The following is a 6000-nucleotide window of genomic DNA, read 5'->3' on the forward strand; positions in this document are numbered from 1 at the left end:
GATGTGAGTTAAATTTTTTAGAAAAGAAACTCACCGGACAGCCGACACCATTTTCATTAGTCTGCGTAAGTACAGCACCAGCTCCCACTTTACTAGCATCCACATACAGCGAAAAAGGCTGGTCCATCTGTGGGGCTGCTAGGACAGGGGCAGAACACAATAACAACTTCACAGACTTAAAGGCATCTTGACATGGAAGCGACCATGCAAACTTCACCTTTGGGCTTAGTAAAGAAGTGAGTGGAGCTGCTACTGTGGAGAATTTTTTACAAAACCCACGATAGTAACCCACCATACCCAAGAAACAAGAGAGTTCTTTCTTGGTAGTCGGAACAGGAAACTGGTCAATATCTAACACCTTTGCTCTTACTGGACAAACCTGCCCTTGATCAACCACCTTACCCAGGTAGGTAGCAAACTCACATTTTGCCAAATTGATGGTCAAACCAGCCCAGGCCAACCGATCAAACAGGGACTGGATGCGCTGAAGATGATCCTCCCAAGAGTCGCTGTATATCACAACATCATCTAAATAGACAGCACAACCCACCAGTCCTGACACAACCTTATTCATTAGACGTTGGAAGGTGGCTGGGGCGTTACGTAACCCAAATGGCATCACTGAATAGGAGTACAAACCACTGGGTGTAATGAAGGACGCAATCTCTCTAGCTCTAGGACTCAGAGGAACCTGCCAGTAACCTTTAAGTAGGTCAAACTTACTGACAAACTTAGCAAGGCAACTTGGTCCACACAGTCCTCCATACGTGGAAATGGAAAAGAGTCAGGCTTCGTCACTTGGTTCACTTTACGAAGATCAGTACATGGTCTAAACGTACCATCAGGCTTCTTTACAAGCAAACATGGAGAGGACCAACTAGACGCACATGGCTCAGCAATGTTATTTTCCAACATATAACTGACCTCTGCTTTCAACTGCTCTCGTTTATCCGGAGACATGCGATAAAAACGTTGTCGGACTGGCTTAGCATCTCCCACCTCAATGTTGTGTTCAATAAGATGAGTACGAGACGGAACATCAACAAATAAACACGGATATGTTCTTATCAATTTCACCAACTGTGCACGCTTTGGTTCAGGTAAATGTTTTAACACTCCCTCCAGTTCAGCAAGTGACTCAGAGTTCTTAAGATGCCCTCTTAACACACCATCATCGGGTGTAATCAAGTCCTCCTCATTTTCCACTGTTGGATCCACAGATGGAGGTGAATGCTCTACTATAACTGCTACAGCACCTGAGGAAACCATAGACCCGGGACCTGGCATAGCAGAGCGAGCATAATAGGGTTTTAACAAATTAATATGGCACAACTGTACAGACTTCCTTCGATTTGGAGTTGAGACAAAATAGTTCAGGTCTGACACTTTTCGGGTCACTGTATAGGGGCCACAGAACTTTGCCTGATAAGGAGAGCCAACCAACGGCAGAAGTGCCAAAACCTGATCACCTGACTAAATTCACGGCGTTCTCCCAGCCGATCATACAGCGTTTTCATTTTATTCTGAGCTCCCTGAAGGTTATCGCTTGCCAACTTATTTGCATGGTACAACCGCTGTCTGAAACCATTTACATAATCTATCAAATTGGTTGGAGCCTCCTCAGCTTTCCAGTCATCATGTAGTGAGGCTAAAGGGCCTCTAACTTTGTGACCAAAGACCAGGTCATTAGGACTAAAGCCCAAACTCTCTTGGGACACCTCTCTGGCAGCTAACATTAACCACGGTAACCCTTCCTCCCAATCACGGTCCAACTCAGTGCAGTAAGCACGGAGAAGAGACTTCAGGGTTTGATGAAACCTTTCTAGAGCTCCTTGGCTCTGAGCATGGTAAGCTCTGGACTGAGAATGTTTGACATTTAACTGCTTTAACACCTCTGCAAACAACTTTGAACAGAAGTTAGAACCCTGATCAGACTGAATAACCTTTGGAATACCAAAAATAGACAGGAACTGTGTAAGAGCTTTAACAACTGACTTAGTGGTGATGTTTCTGAGGGGATAAGTAGCAGGATAACGTGTAGCCTGACACATTACTGTAAGCAAAAAGGTATTTCCAGCTTTTGAGCGTGGCAAAGGACCAACACAATCAATGATCAAATTCTCAAATGGATGTTCAGCAACTGGAATAGGATACAGATGGGCAGGTTTAATTACCTGATTTGGTTTACCAGTTAACTGACATGTATGGCAAGTTTTAATAAAAGCAGAAATGTCTCTCTTTAAAAGAGGCCAGTAAAAATGTCGCAAAACTCGATCATAGGTTTTCCTTACCCCTAAATGACCTGCCATACCATCAGGAGCTATCTGAAGTACAGTAAGTCTCAATGTAGACGGCAGAACAATTTGCACAATTTCATCCCCCACAAAACAGTCCCCCTGGGGAACCCACTTCCTCACCAACAGGCCGTCTTGGAGGAAATAACCACAAGCTGCACTCTCCACCTCATCCTCCGAAAGACCCTGGCTGTACAGAGCCTGAAGGGTTGGGTAATCTCTTTGCTCTTTTACCAGATCACTGCAAGACATAGTCAAGGGAAAAGCAGGCACAGGAAACACAGACTCTCTTTTTTTAACTGGACTATCCAGACAGGAACCATCACTGGCTCGGCTCATAGCTTGTGTCACTGCACAATCTGAAAGCACCACAGAAATGTTTTTGAGTGACTCAGAACCTTCTACCTGGTGAGTTGGAGTGTCCACCGGAACAGATGAACCAGGCCACATACGATTTCCTGCCAGGTCATTTCCAAGAATGACGTGTACTCCCCCCATAGGCAAGGAAGGCCGCACCCCCATGATCACATCACCTTGCACCAGATCTGAGAAAAGTGTCAATTTATGCTGTGGAGCAGAAAAAACAGTCAAACCCATCCCCCGGACAACAGCACTGGAACCGGTGTCTGTCTCAGAGGAGAAAGATAGCACAGAGTCCACAATAAATGAGTCAAGTGCCCCTGAATCTCTTAATATTTTTACAGGAACTTTCCTGCCACTCCCAACCAGTGAAACATAACCATCAGCTACAAACGCAGCATAACCAGGTTCAAGCTCCTCATTTGCTGAGGAAACAATCTGCTGTTGCTCCATCACAGGAACCCTAGCCCCCGACTCTGATGAAGGTTTTGTGTGATCCCGCACAGCAGCAATGACACGACTTCGCTCTGCACGCAAAGACGCAGCAGCAGCAGACGATTTTGCTGCCGAATACCCAGTCTTCAACTTCTTCTTCAACACCGGGCACTCATTTCTCCAGTGACCCTCACCCAAACAGTAATTACAGACACGATTTGGATCCAGCTTTCCCTGGAAACCCCTGTCTGCTTCAACTGAAAACCTTTCTGTCCCTTCTGACAAACTCATGTTAGAGTGGGCAGCATCTCCACGACCACGGTTCTCCCCAAAAAAACCTCTATGGGTCAAGACAAACTCATCTGCCAATTTAGCAGCATCTGTAACCTTGCTTACTTTCTGTTCATTTATATAAGTTACAACACGACCAGGCAGAGTATTTTTAAACTGTTCCAGCAAAATTAGTTCCTGCAAATCCTCAAAGGTTTTTACCTGAGACGCAGCACACCATCGATTAAAATGAGTGGCCAAATCACGAACAAATTCAGTGTAAGACCGCTTCTCTTTCTTCTCTGACCTAAACCGCTGACGATATGCTTCCGGCACCAATTCATAGGCCCTAAGTACCGCAGCTTTAACCAATTGGTAACTAACACTGTCAGCAACACTCATGGCTGAGAATGCCTCCTGGGCTTTGCCAGTGAGCACACACTGAAGCAGTAGAGTGCTCTCAGTGTCAGACCATCTTCAGGCCTCCGCTAAACGTTCAAACAACACAAAGAAAATGTCCGGATCCCGTTCATCAAATTTAGGAACCAACCGCAAATTTACAGAAACATCAAATGATGGAGTATGAGGAGCAAACCATACTGAGTCCTCAGCCCTCTGTGGTTCAGGCTGAAGCTTTCCCTTACTTATAAGGTCCAACCTATAGCGCTCCAACTCTACCTGTTGTCTCGCCTGATCATGGGCAAGTTCAGCTTCCCGAAGACGAACATCTTGTCGTACCTTTTCTAACTCCTTAGCGTTCTGCAATTGTAGCAAGAGTAGCTGTTTTTGCTCTTCAAATGACAACCCAGCCCCAAAACCAGCCAGCACAGGAGCCATGTTAGACACTTTAACATCCCCATTTACATCAGATAAACTAGTCACTACCACAGGCACACTAGCAGACTCCACTAGGACAGGCAAAACATCCTGCTCCACTAATTTGGCCTTTAATGTGTCCAGCAACTCATCTTTGTTTAACTTCTTGGGGAGATCTACGCTGTAATGGTCAGCCACTCTAAATAGCTGCTCTTTTTTGTAAGAATTAAGCAACTCTTCACTTGGACACCGAATAAATTCCTCAATTGAAGCCATTTTTCCAGACAGAACCTTTTCCCAGCAAGAAATAATGTATTAACACACTACAGGTAGGCAAAAACACCACCAAAACAAGTTTTCACCACCACCAGACAAGGATGACAGGCTGTTTTAGTTATGGAACCTCATTCCTCTAGCTAACTGCCTAACCAATGCTACCTCTCACTCAACCCTAGTCTTCATGCAGGCTAGCAGCGGTATAAATTAAGCACAAACCCAGTAACCCGGTTAACTTTCAGCATGCTGAAAATCACCTAGACAGCCATGGAGTGCACCCGAGCAGCTCCTGGAACTGCTCTAACCACCTGCTGCACAAAAATAACAAACTAAAATAAAAAAGGTCAATGGGAACAACGAGTGCCCCTCATTGCTTATGCCTGTCAGGAATAAAGGTTCCAAAAGACTCACCAGCCTTCAACTCTGCCCAGCAGTACAGGAAAACATGTTAACATTAACAATTACCAGAAAGAGCAAAAAAAAATCTGTGTGAAACACTCCCAATTTTTTTCCTTTACCAGTTTCCCAGTACTAAAGATCCCGGACGAGCCCCCATTTGTTACCGTCTGGCTCAAGGCCGGCAACAAAAGGGAGGTCACACACAGATAAGTTAATCAAAAAGTAGTTTATTTAACTAAATATACTAATAACACAAATTAACTCAACATAAATACACTAGTGGGGTGTGTAAATGTAGGAGACATCAGTCGTGTTTGCCATGTGTGGATGAGTGAATGAATGATGTGATGTATGTTGTAAGGTGCAACAAACCAAACAAAGAACAAAATGGTGGATGGATGCAGTAGGACCAGCTGAGAGAGAGTGAGACTCCCAAGAGGGCAGTCTTTTATGCCTTCTGTAAGCCACGCCCAGATGGCCAGGTACAGACAACCCTCCCAGCTCCACCTGCCCGCCCACTCCCAGTACCTGCAGACAAAGGAGCAAACATAACAGGCAGGCAAATTGGGAAGGGTCGTCACACAGATAAATGCAGTAGTACAGTGTTTTCCTCAAGTACAAGTACACAGTAAGTCAGTAGTATACAGTGGGGTTGCATATTACAGTTTTTTTACAACTGTTTACACCCTAAATCTTTACATGTAGGCCTAACATGACTTTAGAAACCTCTCACTCAAACTACACCCCCAATCTCCTAAACCAGCTGTTATTTCTCAGACTTTCACTCAGTGTTCATTTGCATGAGACACTTTTTATTAATTATCAAATAACTATTCTCTACCTAAGACACAAACATCTAACAAGAAGTGACTTGCTTTCCTTCTCCAAACACAGCCAATCACAATGCAGCACTTATTCAACAGGTCCCCCCCCCCCCCCCACTCCTAGAGATGGTAGATATGGCTAACGTTAGCTCGACAGCAGTCGTTGGTTGCATGTGTGGTTAGATTCAGTTCCAGTGAAATGTTATCGCATCAGCTCCTTCAAGGATGTCAGATCGCCATGCCAACCGTTATCAGCTGCTTATATTTTTCTGTTTTTATCAAACATGACTTCTTTGGGGGGGGGGGGGGTATCTTTAACACGCAGT

General features: G+C 44.8%; 1 pseudogene; it reads right to left on the reverse strand.

Annotated features, from left to right (window-relative positions):
* LOC118495060 overlaps window positions 1-6000 on the reverse strand; it is a 1111612-nt pseudogene that overhangs the window by 88721 nt on the left and 1016891 nt on the right.

Source organism: Sander lucioperca, chromosome 5 (assembly GCF_008315115.2).
Source record: "Sander lucioperca isolate FBNREF2018 chromosome 5, SLUC_FBN_1.2, whole genome shotgun sequence".
Lineage (NCBI taxonomy): Eukaryota > Metazoa > Chordata > Actinopteri > Perciformes > Percidae > Sander > Sander lucioperca.